This window comes from Aulonocara stuartgranti, assembly GCF_965226115.1.
Source record: "Aulonocara stuartgranti genome assembly, chromosome: 12".
In the NCBI taxonomy this organism is placed as follows: domain Eukaryota; kingdom Metazoa; phylum Chordata; class Actinopteri; order Cichliformes; family Cichlidae; genus Aulonocara; species Aulonocara stuartgranti.
Window position 1 is genome coordinate 1,869,784 of NC_138948.1, and position 14,756 is coordinate 1,884,539.

Here is a 14,756-nt window from a genome sequence, read left to right on the forward strand (position 1 = left end):
GCTTACTTGTAAAGAGCCGTTTCATTATATGAAAAATGCATCAAGTATTAATTTGCACCCACCTAACACACAGCAGACTTTATTTAAAGAGACACTTAAGTTTAGGAGCATTTCTCATTATTTTAACTCTGGTTATTCAGCACTGGCGTATCAGAGAAGGCATTCCTACTGCTTATTTAAATTTTTAAGTGGCAAACAATAATGCTTACTGAATAAGTCTATTCAGACATATTTGCTTGCAGGTATTTCCATCTTGCTGTTAATGTTATGTTGCTAACCTTCCTGCTAGTGAGCTGGGGGTGGGTCATTGTGTGTTAAGAGGTTATATAAGCAATAAGTAATTTGTACTTTTACAACTAAAAATATTACATATATTTATATCCATCCTCCTTTTTCCTTTTTTTTTTTTCTTTTCTTTTTTTGATGTCTCAACCTCACACACCAACTCAGACTCCGCACCAGAGAGATGATGTTTCATGTACTTTCAGCAGCCAGCATGTTAGAAAGGCTTGGAAATATTTAGTATTTTTGTTGCATTTGGGACTTTAAAAGATGCCCTGTGATACGCCAGCAACTGGACTAGGAAGCAAAATAACATGCCTCACCGCCAGCATGGGTCGGGTAGTTGGATTGTGGCTACCAAGCAAAGCAATGCAGTCCATGGCGTTGTGCATTCTCTGACTCTCAAGTGGTTACTGATGTTTCATGTGTACTAATATATAGGTATCACTCCAAATGAGCTGTTATTACTGACTTATGCACAACAACATGTTAATTAGCTACCACTGTTAGCTTGTTTGACTTTGTCCATAGCCTCATTGGCAATTAGTTCATAGTTTAGGCATAAGTTACTATTGTTGCATGACAGCATGATTCACCATACACTTTGTCAGTTCCCAATTCCTTAATCAGTGAACTGACACCATTGTGATGTTCTTTGGTTGATTTATAGGACCACATACACCTACACCTATCTGCTTACAGTCCTGCAATAAATGACCACTGAGGGACAGCAAGTCTCTATTTGTGTGTCCTGACCAACACTCAGGGGCAAGCGTCAACCAGCCACCGCAGTGTAAACCACAGTTCTTAAGCCTCACCTACAAAACTTGGTCCTTCAAGCTGGATAAGGATGTTTACCTCTGATTCATCATGCAGACCAAAGTATGTATGCACCACCGCCTTCTCCTGCTGAGGGGAAACAGGACAGTGATGACAATTGGCCTGATCCTTCTCCATGGACAGGAATTGAACAAGAAACTAACAACTCTATGGTCACCAAGCCCGTCCTGAGCATGTTAGAGAAGATGATGGCTGACCTTCAGGTCATAAAGGACCGAGCCACTGGTCACCAAACCCCACTGATCTCAACAGCAAAGAATTCAGCTCCACAATATGGTGGAGATTTAATAGTGCAGCATCCTCAGACCAGTTTGGAGCATGTTAATGACAGACAGCAGTTGCAGTTTAATCCTCAAAAGGTAGAACCAGCTGAACAGAGTTGATTTGATTTGATATACCTTTATTAGTCCCACAAGGGGAAATTTCATAAGGCTGCCGACCTATTACCCTCCGACCACACATACATTACACAACAACATCACATGGGGAAGACAGGACAGAGAGGTATAACAATGGAAAAAGCACCACATGAGGAAAGATAAGGAGAAAAAAATAATTCCCCCCAGACTGAGCTCCAACAGGGAGATCAGTCTGAGAACAGGAAAAAAACACCTCTGCACATGAAAAAACTCTTAATACACGAAAGAAACACATGACAAGTAACAGGGGCGGGTAAAGGTGAGAGACCGCCGAATTAGACAGTACATCTGCGTGCGCTGGTCTCCTTGATCCACCGTCAGCATCGGAAGGGAACAAGCATCGAAGGCGTTTCGAAAGGGAGGGGGGATGAGTGTGTGCTTATCAGTGTAAGTGTATGTGTGTCCATAGTTCAGCTGAGACAGTGTCCTCCTCCCTGCCAGGCTAAGTAAACAGTCTTCCAGCCAACCCAGGTGGCCTTACATGGAACGGGAAGAAACAGACTAAACACAGTCGTTATCAGGGTGTTGTTGTTCAGCTCCAGCCTTGAGCTCTCAACTGGCGCCAAAGGGGTCTCCGCATGAAGTGGTGGTGCTTTTTACTTTAGTGCGAACAGCTCATATGAATTTCAAAGCAGTTCTACAGTCCAACACTGGTCTCTCAATCTCCCGTTGGAGAGCTGCGAGCTTCGCCATACTTGCGTTCTGTGATGTTGTCATTTCTTGTGCTCGAGGAGACGATTCTGAGAACTCACGGCAGTGTGCCTCCCCGAGATGTCATCCAGTCTGCAGTCAGAGATCTTATTCTGAGTATTCACAGCAGCCGTAGCCTCTCCAAGATCTTATCCATGCCGACTCAATGAGCCCATTTTGAGAAACTCACGCCTCTTCCATCGTTTGAATCCCAGCGGGCAGCCTTGTGGGGGTTTGAACAGCCGGTTCCGCTTTCTTAATTCTTCGATAAGTCAGGGCCAAGCCAGCTCCGATCAGCCAGAACCCTGTTACCATGGTTCCCAATAGGTAGATATCTTCAGCACTCGGGCTCACCCAAGGGGTGAGAAGGGGTGTCAATTGCATTTAGGGACCAGTTGATCCAATCCATAATTCTCTTTTAGGTTTTAGAGAACAGACTGTGAGAGAATGTTCCAGGGAAAAGTAATACAAAAAACACGAGACTAGACAAGGACACAAGAGGCTAAACAGGGAAGCTAAGGGAGAGGAGGAGGAGGAGAAAAGTGCAACCGCCTTCGTCAAGAGCAGTTGCAGTATCCCCTATACTGACACTTTACCACTATGAGGGACTAGGTGGAAAGAGTCATCACCAGTGTCAGAACCCTACTACAGTTGCAGAGGCAGCCTATAGAGGTCAAAGGCCAAGCATGCCCTACTTTACTCATTGGATACTATTGAGTTAGCTAAAGCTAAAGATAGGCTTGACCAAACTACTACCTCCAGACACAGCTCAACTGTTCAAATACTAGATCTTGGTTGACCATTTCAAAGTGGACGAGGCTAGACTTGTCGCTGAGTCGTACCCTAAATAAGCTACTCAATATTTTAACACCTTAGAGGTACTAAATGAGAAATTCAGTCAGCCACACCAGAACAGGATTACCAGTGTTATGGATTTGCTTGACATTCAGCGATGTGACACTGGCCTTTGAGAAGTTTGTTCTACAAGTGCAATCCCTGGTAGGTATGCTTATGAAACTGGGTTGCAAAATTAGAGAAGAAAAAGACAGGAAAACGAGAGAGCAGGAAGAACGTCAGCGACAGCAGTGGGAACAAGAATGAGGAGCTCTGGAGAAAAAAAAATCAAGTCAGAATCAAGAGAAAAGAAGCAGAGCAGGAAAGAGATGAATGAAGAAGAAGTAGTCTTGGAGAAGAAAAAAAGACAAACAATAGGAAGATGAAGAGAGTGTCACAACCCGGCTCATAGGAAGTGACAAACAAATGGGAGACCACACACAGGCTTTTAAAGACTGTAAGACATATTTAATGAAAATAAGGTAGAGCAACTTAAACACAAGTTAAAGGACATAACAGTCATAACTGAAACTTCCAAATAAACATAACACATGCCAGAGGGAGCCAAAAGCCAGCCACCCTGGTTCAGTCAAGGTGTCTTTATATACACTGGGACTGGCCTCTCAGGTGTGCTGCATCAATAATTGGGTCAGCTCCACCTACCTGCAAGAAACAGGTAAAAGAAAAAGCAAAACACAAGGCCAGCCCACTGGCCGTCACACTTCCCCCCATAGAACAGGGTCTCACCCTGAATTGGCAAACACATTTACATTATGAATTTGCAACTAGAAGAACTAACATATATTAAATTCATAACATATATACACACACACACACACACACACACGCAACCTCACTTTCAACACCTTTTGTATGCTCAAAAATCATCTTCAGCTCAACTCCAACCTCAGCAACCTTGGTACCTAGGAGCAATTTAAGAGGAAGGAAAACGATACTGGAGAGGACATACTTCAAAGCATATGAAGAGTGAAGCTGCTGGTTACAAGGGGCACGGGACAAAGCATCTGCCAAGACATTATCTTTGCCCTTAATGTGCTGGATATCCAAATTGTAAGGCTGCAGAAAGAGAGCCCACCGCATGAGCCTTTGATTTGGGTTCTGCAAGGTGTTCAAGAAAGTGAGAGGGTTATGGTCAGAAAATACCTCAGTTGGCCGAGCAGAATCTAAATATACCCTAAAATGCTGCAAGGCCAAGACTAATGCCAAAGCTTCCTTCTCAATGACCGAATAATTCAGCTGATGGGAGTTGAACTTCTTGGAATAGAAACTAACTGGATGTTCCGTACCTTGCTTGTCAGCTTGGACTAGAACAGCACCTGCACCAATGTGGCTTGCGTCCACATACAGCTTGAAGGGCTGATCCAGACGAGGTACTAAGAGCACAGTAAAGCTTTTATGACCAACAAACAAGGGGAAGCCCAGCTTGATGACGACGGCACTACAATGTTGTTGTCCAACATGTAATGAACTTCCTTATCAATTATTTTCCTCTTTTCCTCAGAGACCCTGTAGAACCTCTGTCGGATTGGTTTTGCATCACCCACATCAATATCATGCTCTATCAAAGTTGTTTTAGAAGGTGTGTCTCTAAACAAGGTTGGATACCTTGTAATTAATGCAGACAGTTCTGCACATTTGTCAGCAGGCAAATGGCCCAACAGCACATCCAAGTTCTGAAGAGTTTCTGAATTCTTCAGACGGCCAAGCAATAAAGGATCATCAGGTGCTGCCACATCCTCCCCCCACAAACTGACTTCGCCACTGTACAAGCCGACAACCCTGGACTCGATGTGGAAGGAGAAACGAAAGAGCCCGACAGACCGACGGATAAGGGACAAACATGATAGGGTTTCAACAAATTAATATGGCAAAGTTGATTTCTTTTCCGGCGATCCGGGGTAGCAATCAGATAATTCTGTTCAGACAGTTTTTGTACCACGGTGTAAGGCCCAGCAAACCGTGCCTGGAACGGTGACCCTGCAATCGGCAGTAAAGCCAAAACCTGGTCACCTGTACTAAACTGCTGCTCTTCAGACTGCCGGTCATAAAAATACTTCATCTTGACCTGAGCCTTCTCAAGGTTCCGTTTGGCCAACTGACCTGCCACATACAGTCTGTGCCGAAAACCATTAACATAATCTATCAAGTTCACTGGTGGTTCACCTGACAACCACTTATCGCACAGCGCTGTCAACGGTCCCCGAACTTTGTGGCCAAAGACCAAGTCATTTGGGCTAAACCCAGTACTCTCCTGGCACACTTCACGCGCTGCCAACAGAAGCCACGGTAAACCTTCCTCCCAGTCACTCCTCATTTCGGTGCAATAGGCACGTAACAAGGACTTCAGTGTTTGATGGAAGCGCTCTAAAGCACCTTGGCTCTGTGGATGATAAGGAGAGGCTTTATTATGTACAATATTCAACAGCTTAAGAACTTGTGCAAATAGATGTGACGAAAAGTTTGATCCCTGGTCACTCTGAATAATCTTCGGTATGCCAAATATAGAAATAAACTGTGTCAAAGCCTTCACCACAGACTTAGCTGTGATGGTACGCAACGGATATGCAGCAGGATAACGCGTAACCTGGCACATTACAGTTAACAGATACTCCGAACCAGATTTTGATCGAGGAAGAGGGCCCACACAGTCAATGATCAAATGTTCAAATGGGTTACTCACAGCAGGGATGGGACAAAGTGGAACAGGTTTAATAGACTGATTTGGCTTACCTACAATTTGGCAAGTATGGCAGGTCTTAATGTAAGCTGAAACATCACGCTTAAGACGTGGCCAAAAGAAGTAGCGCAAGATGTAATTATAAGTCTTCGTCACTCCCAAATGCCCAAATTTGTCATGAGAACACTTCAACACCTCGTCACGGTATTTAGTTGGAACCACAATCTGGACAACTGGACTCCCAACACAGTCCAACCCTTGCGGAATCCACCTACGGACTAGTACATCCTTTTGCAGAAAATAACCAGAGGCCGCACTTCTAGTGTCATCACTAGGTTGCACTTTGTGAAACAGCTCAGTCAGTGAAGCATCAGCACGCTGTGCCTGAATTAAATCTTGCTGGGAAACTGACAAATGTTCAGGAACAATCAAATCTGGTTCAACCTGACACTCTTCTGCTTGAGTTACAGGCTCTGCATCCCTTTTAGCTGCAGCCCTCGTAACAGCACAAGCTGCAAAGTCAGAAAAACCCTGTTCACACTCATGGGACTCATTCAGAACTCTAGATTTAACAGGTAAAGAATTGTCAGCCCAGACTCGATTTCCAGCCAAATCATTCCCCAAAATCACATGTACGCCCTCAAGTGGCAAAGCAGGACGAACACCAAGGCAGATATCATCATCCACAAAACTGCATGACAGCCTGACTTTATGCAATGGGGCACAGATAGTAGTTAAACCCATGCCTTGAACAAGCACACACTCACCAGTATCAGTAACCTGTGAAAATGGCAACACGGAGGCTAAGATAAAAGAATCCTTCGCGCCTGTGTCATGCAAAATCTTTACAGGAACTTTATGATCATCACCCGGGAGTGATACAAACCCATCTGACACAAAATCCTCAAACCCCGAATAGCTCTCCGAGTCAGACTTAGTCGAAACTGGCGTCTCCCGAGAGACTACTGAAATTTCCCGAGCAGGAATGGTAAGAGCCGCAGGCTTAACCTGTTTGCCTGTACGCCCAACTTACTTTTCAACAAGGGACATTCTGCTTTCCAGTGTCCATCGCCATGGCAGTAGCTGCATGCTTGACCAAACTTACTGGGCTTCACACCACCAATGGCCTTCGCAGGGTCCGATGACATAAACTTAGTTTGACCAAAAGCTCTAGCGGGAGCACCAACTGAAAAACAGTTTCTACCAACCTGCCCCTTATGTGCCAAGATATATTCATCTGCCAATTTAGCAGTGTCAGAAACGGTTGTCACTTCCCGTTCAGCAATATAAGTGGCAACCACAGGAGGAACACACTCTTTAAACTGCTCCAATACCATCAACTCACATAAATCCTGAAAAGTTGTCACTCCCAGTGCCAAACACCATCTGTTGAAGTGTTTAGTTAAATCCCTCGCAAACTCTATATGCGACTGCTTATCAGACTTCCTCCATGATCTGAAACGTTGACGGTAAGCTTCTGGTACCAACTCATATGCCTTCAGAACTGCATCTTTAACAGTAGCAAAACTCTGACAATCAACTGCACTGAGTGCTGAATAAGCTTCCTGAGCCTTTCCAGTCAACACAGACTGTAACATAATCACACAGTCAGCTTCTGGCCATCCTCTCAATTCGGCAATGCGTTCAAAAAGGGAGAAAAAGGCATCTGGCTCTCTTTCATCAAATTTCGGCACCAAGCGCAAATTACGCACGACATCAAAAGTTTCAACTCCTTGTGGAGAAGACTCTTTAGCCTCAACACCACCTGATAACTTGCCCGCTTTGATTAGGTCTAACCGATACTGCTCTAACTCCAACTTTTCCTTTTCTAAAGAATGCCTTACACGGTCTTTCTCAATGCTCAACTTGTCTCTCTCCATTTGTAAGAGTAACAACTCCTTTTGCTGCTCAAAAGACAAAGCAACGGCAGTTGAGACCACAGACTGATCAACCTCAGCCACTAAGGTCTGCATTTTACGTGACAACACGCCTTTCTTTACTAATGCAGCCTTCAACACTCCTTTAATCTCATCTTTCAACCGTTTATCTCCAACGTCGACATCGTAATGTTCAGCAAGTTTCCAGAGTTGTTCTTTAGTACAACTATTCAAGAGTTCCTCCGATGGAGACTGGACAAAAGCATCAACAGTAGCCATAACAGCAAAGTATTGATTCTCGACATGCAATTGAAAACAGCACTTTCCCCACTAACTGCCTAACCAAAATCTACTTAACTAAAGCCTAGTCTTCATGCAGTTACTTACGGTGGGTACTTATGCACTAAAAACCGCCAGGAAGAGAAAGGCAACTGCACAAACAGCGACCCCCTCAATCCTGGGGACGTGCTCCCGAGACAACTGCTCTAACCGTGTTCACCGCAACAGAAATTTCAGTGAATGTTTCTCGAGGGAAACACTCCTTCAACCTAACAGGGAAAGCACTGATTGTAACTTTGCATATTCAACAATCAACACAGCTCATACGCTCCAAAGTTGACACAAGACAGCACATCAACACTAGCTCCAGTAAACTTAAGTCTACAGCAAACAACAGTATTAACATGACTGCCTCCACTCAATCTGCCTAACCCAAATGGCCTCCCAAACACAATACAGAATATCAAAGCACCATAAATAACCAAACCGACCAGCAATCAACTCAACAATTGCCTACAAGGCAAGTCCTAGCCAAGACAAGCAGCAGCAAACAGACCAGCTCTCAATCAAATGTTAGAAAGCTTACCAAACCAGGACGATCCCAAACGAGCCCCCATTTGTCACAACCCGGCTCATAGGAAGTGACAAACAAATGGGAGACCACACACAGGCTTTTAAAGACTGTAAGACATATTTAATGAAAATAAGGTAGAGCAACTTAAACACAAGTTAAAGGACATAACAGTCATAACTGAAACTTCCAAATAAACATAACACATGCCAGAGGGAGCCAAAAGCCAGCCACCCTGGTTCAGTCAAGGTGTCTTTATATACACTGGGACTGGCCTCTCAGGTGTGCTGCATCAATAATTGGGTCAGCTCCACCTACCTGCAAGAAACAGGTAAAAGAAAAAGCAAAACACAAGGCCAGCCCACTGGCCGTCACAAGAGACATCAGGAAGAGGAAGAAAAACATTGAAAGCTTCAAGAAGAATACGAAAAAGAAAGAGGAAAAATATGAAAACAAGCAAACTAAAAGATTAAATGAGAAGGAACTGCAAGGAAGAGCAGAAAAAAGAAAGAAAACGCAGAAGAAAAAAATGGAGGCAATGAGAAAGAAATATGAAGAGGATGTTAAAAAAGGCAGAAAATGAGGTGAAGAATTAAATTAATTCAAAGAAAAATATATGAAACACTTTGAAGCTCTGATGAAAAAACATGACAAGGAGCTCAAATACCTGAAGGAACCGCAAAAAGTACAAACTGTTAGACGAAACCTCATGAAAGAAAGAGAACGAACTGAGGGGAGGCAGAAGAAGAAAAGAAGAAAAACTGTGTACACTGGAAGACTAAAAGAAGATATAAAATATTTAATGGAGAAATCCAAAAGAAATGCTCCATCTGCTGATGAGCCATCCTACAGAACATCACAGAACTCCCACTGTTATTCACAAATATTCATTAATCATTTAATTAATTTTCACACAGTGTTTGCAGTTTTCTCATGACTGTAATAATAATAATAATAATAATAATAATAATAATAATAATAAAAATAATGACAATGACAATAAATGTTATTTAAAAGACTCTTTCAAGACACCCAAGGACACTTAACAATAGAATAAAAAACATAATGGAACAATGACAAAATGAAGAACAATAAAAAAACAAAAAGCGCAACAGAAAATAAACACACAATAGGTTTACAGTCAAAGTCTCTGATTTCCTATTTGCTTTATTTGAATATAAATCATGAGAATATGTTTTGATGGCTGGTGCAAAAACATCTTCTCAGTCTGCAGAAAACTGTGCATTTGTACTATTTCCCAATATTAAAAACATCAAACAATGAGAATATAACGATCTTCTGTACTTATTCACTAACAATGTTTTTAGATGCACTCTTGTCAACACTTAAGACTTAACTGCAATCAGAGCTCTGAAGTCTCAAGATGGCGCCGGTGAGGTCGGCTGCCGTCACGACTGCTCCGACCACTTTTTCTTTGTCTTTGTTTTTTAAGTTAGTTTTCAGCGTTTCTAAATAGGCAAAATCACCACCATTGGGTACATTAGGTATGACAGTGACACTCTTGTTTCTATTGGTATACAATGTACTCACAATTCGAAGTTTTTAACTCCGGATCCGAGCTGGCCGAGTGAGATCTTGAGGGAGAACAAAGGGAAGCGGCGGCCTAGAGGGAAGTGAGCCGGCGTCAGGAACAGGCTGAGAGCTCGTGCACACCGCACACCTCTGCCTAGCATCTTGCTCACCAACGTCCAGTCACTGGAGAACAAGCTTGATGACCTCAGGGCCAGGATAAAGTTCCAGAGAGACATTCGGGACTGCAATCTCCTCTGCTTCACCGAGACATGGCTGAACCCAGCGGTGCCGGACCACGCCATCCAGCCGGCCGAGTTCTTCTCGGTTCACCGCATGGACAGGACACGGGACTCGGGGAAGTCAAGGGGAGGCGGCGTGTGTTTAATGGTGAACAACAACTGGTGCAACAGTGCGAACGTTGTTCCTCTCACACGCTCCTGCACACCAAATCTGGAACTACTGTCCATCATGTGCCGTCCTTTTTATCTACCTCGGGAATTTACATCGGTCATTATAAGTGCCGTTTATATTCCACCACAAGCGGACACGGTCACCGCCTTATGCGAGCTGCACGAGGCACTCACGCAGCACCAGACACAACACCGGGACGCTGCGCTTATTGTGACGGGGGACTTTAATAGCGCCAACCTCAAACGCGCAGCGCCGAACTTTTATCAACACATCACCTGCCCCACCAGAGGTGAAAGGACACTGGACCACTGCTACACTACGGTCAAGGACGGCTACAAGGCACAATCCCGCCCCCCGTTTGGCAAATCTGATCACGCCGCCATCTTCCTCATGCCAAAATATAAACAAAGGCTGAAACAAGTAGTGCCGGTTCAGAGGAAGGTCGCACGCTGGACGGATCAATCGGTGGCCGCGTTAAAGGACGCACTCGATGACGCAGACTGGGGCATGTTCAGAAACAGCTCCGACGATGACGTCAACGTGTTTACGGAAGCGGTTGTGGGATTCATCGGGAAACTAGCGGATGATACTGTGGAGACAAAGACTATCACAACGTTTCCCAACCAGAAGCCGTGGGTGGATAAAACCATCCGCGACGCTCTGAGATCCCGCACCGCTGCCTACAACACGGGACTCATGACGGGGGACATGGACCCGTACAAAGCCGCGTCATATAACGTGCGGAAGGCGGTGAAAGAGGCGAAGCAGCGCTACGGGAGGAAACTAGAGTCACAACTCCAACAGAGTGACTCTAGGAGCCTGTGGCGGGGACTAAGGACAATAACGGACTATAAAGCACCAACAACCGGTATGACGAACGCGGCCGTGACTCTGGCAGACGAGCTGAACACTTTCTATGCTCGCTTCGAGGCTGCAGCTAAGGACTCCAACAATGCTAGTGTTAGCGGCGCTAACGGCTTCAGACAGGAAGATACTGCCAGCACCGGAAACGTGCTCGTCATCTCCGAGCATGAAGTAAGGAGAGCCTTCAAGAGAGTGAACACCAGGAAAGCAGCAGGACCAGACGGCATCCCAGGTCGTATCCTCAGAGACTGTGCATACCAGCTAGCTCCTGTGTTCACTGAGATATTCAACATCTCTTTATCTCAGTCGGTGATCCCCACATGCTTCAAAGAGTCCATCATTGTTCCTGTCCCGAAGAAACCCCACCCTGCTTCTCTCAATGACTATCGCCCTGTAGCCCTCACCTCAGTAGTGATGAAGTGCTTTGAACGCCTGGTCAGAGACTTCATCATTTCTTCACTACCAGACACACTGGACCCACTACAGTTCGCTTACCGTCCAAATCGTTCCACAGACGATGCCATCTCTCATCTCCTCCACACATCACTCACTCACTTGGACACTAGAAGGGGGAATTATGTTAAAATGCTCTTCATAGACTACAGCTCTGCATTTAACACCATAATTCCCTCCACACTCACCACCAAGCTGGAGCATCTGGGACTCAGCTCATCTATGTGTCAGTGGATCTCCAACTTCCTAACTGGCAGACCACAGGCAGTAAGGATGGGCGGACATGTCTCAGCCTCCACCACTCTCAGCACTGGAGCCCCCCAGGGGTGTGTTCTGAGCCCCCTGCTGTACTCTTTGTACACATATGACTGCGTGGCCACTACCAGCTCCACCACCATCATCAAGTTTGCTGACGACACCGTCGTGGTGGGCCTGATCTCTGATAACAACGAGACGGCCTACCTGAAGGAGATTAGGAATCTGGAGAACTGGTGCCAGAGGAACAACCTCCTTCTAAACGTCAGTAAGACAAAGGAGCTGATAGTGGACTTCAGCACTAAGCAGGAGAGGAACTACCAGACCCCCGTCATCAACGAGTGCCCAGTGGAGAGAGTGGACAGCTTCAAATACCTCGGAGTTCACATCACGCAGGACCTGTCATGGTCCTGTCACATCAACACCGTGGTGAAAAAGGCCCGACAGCGTCTCTACCACCTCAGACGCTTGAGAGACTTCCAACTGCCCCCCAAGGTGCTCAGGAACTTTTACTCCTGCACCATAGAGAGCATCCTGGCGGGAAACATCTTAACCTGGTTCGGGAACAGCACCATGCAGGACAGACGAGCTCTACAGAGGGTTGTGCGGTCAGCTGAGCGCACCATCCGCTCCGAGCTCCCTGACCTGCACTCAATCTACAGCAGGCGGTGCTGGACCAAGGCCAGGAAGATGGTGAAGGACCTCAGCCATCCCAACAACAGACTGTTCTCTCTGCTGAGGTCAGGAAAGCGATTCCGCTCCCTGAAGACCAACACAGAGAGACTGAGGAGGAGCTTCTTCCCGCAGGCGATACGGTCTCTCAATCACACCACCACACAGTACTGACCCACACATATGGTTCTTACACACACACTGGACTTTCTGGACATTGTTTTCACTTCATCACTTAAATCACTTTAAGCATATTTGCACTGCAGAAGACATAATGTGGATTGCACAACACTGGTCACTATATTCTTCATTTCCAGTTAATACTTGTACAGCTGCTGTTATTGTGTGTGTGTATATATATATATTTATTTATTTATTTATATTTCTTCATACATTCTTATATAGTTCTATATTGTGTATTTTGTTGTACAGTTATTTTATTTTCAACTTTAATTTATATATTTTATCTTATTCTTCCCAGTTAAATTTACCCTTCATTCTAATTTGTGTTGTACAGTTATTTCATTTTTAACCTTAATTTATATTTTATTCCTTCCTAGTTAAATTTACACTTTAATTTTTCATATTTATTTCCTATCTTATTCATAGCCTTTTCCTTTTTTTTTTTTTTCTTTAGGTCACGAGCAGTTGTCTAAGCATTTCACTGCATATCGTACTGTGTATGACTGTGTACGTGACAAATAAAAATTTTGAATTTGAATTTGAAGTAATAATCTGTGTCAGTCAGCAAGTCTTCGTTTCCTGACGGCTAATTCTTCGATGCACAGGACGGAGCTGCATCTCTGACAGACACACAGACACTGTGTGGAACGATCTTCAAGTCTCTGCATGCCGAGTTTCATGAAAAGCAGTTTGGCTTCATGAAGAACACGCATGACTCTCAGGGAGACTGCGTTTTCCGACCAGTCCAGGAAGTTTCTGCTGCACCTTTCAGGCCTTTTTTGGTCTCTGTGTGGTTCCATGTTAATCAGTTTGAGAGGGAGGAGCCTGCCTGGTTTCACAGACGGGCCGACACGCCTCCGTCTCCCTGAACAGGCCCGAACCAGCCGGAGAATGTGGACAATGTCGGCTCTGCCTGACTGCAGGGCGACAAACAGGAGATCTAAATCAGCGTGCCAAGGCAGACCGGTGCGCCGCCTCTCTGCAGACAGGTCGGTGCTCTGCAGCCAGGCGACACGATCCGAACAGTAACAGGGAGGAAGAACTCAACGTTTCCCCTTATTTTAATGCAAGGTGGTTCACTTCCTTTTAGGTCTCCCCAAATCTCGTGCAGTCTCTTGAGATTGGATGATCTGGTTATGGTGTAACATCCACGGTGATAAAAAGATGTGTTCATTTAAGTGTGACTGAATCTACAAACTAGCTACAGTCAGAATGATGTGTGTGAACATTTCTGGGCAGTTTGTGTGTGAAACAACAAAAACAGGTATTTTTGATTTTCACCACAGATGATCTCTCTGCTTCACAGGCTGTCAGCTTCACATTGATTTTCTCAGTGAAACTTAGACTCTGTCCGGTGTTGCTGCACAGTGACGTACCTGACAGCAGAGTCGGGCTGCTCTGCTGTCAGGTACGTCCATATAAGGAAGCAGCAAACCTCAGAGTTAACAGATGTGTACAACTGTGTTCAATGATCAATAAAGCTTTGAAATCTGCTTCCATCTATAAGTATTTCAATATTTGAATCCCAGGTTCTGAATCTCTGCTGTGAGTCCTGCATGTGTATAATTTAAGTTTCTGCAGCGTTCAGATAAATCTGTGAAAGTATGAAACGCCACATGTTGTTAAACGTCCTCCCTCCTCTCTGCAGTAGGTGTGTCAGCTGGAGGATGCAGCTGTAGTGAAGTCCGTACAAGGACAGACTGAGTGACAGATGGGGTGGGTCGGGGGGAGGACAGACTCTCAGGTATCACCCAGGAATCCTGTAAATCACATCCTGAAATGTAAAACAAGAAGAGTCTCAGAGTTTCTCACGTACATAAATAAATACATGAAGCCTTTTAATTGTTGTATTTTGCGGTTGAACGCACAAACACGTCTGTGCAGGTTCAGGGCGC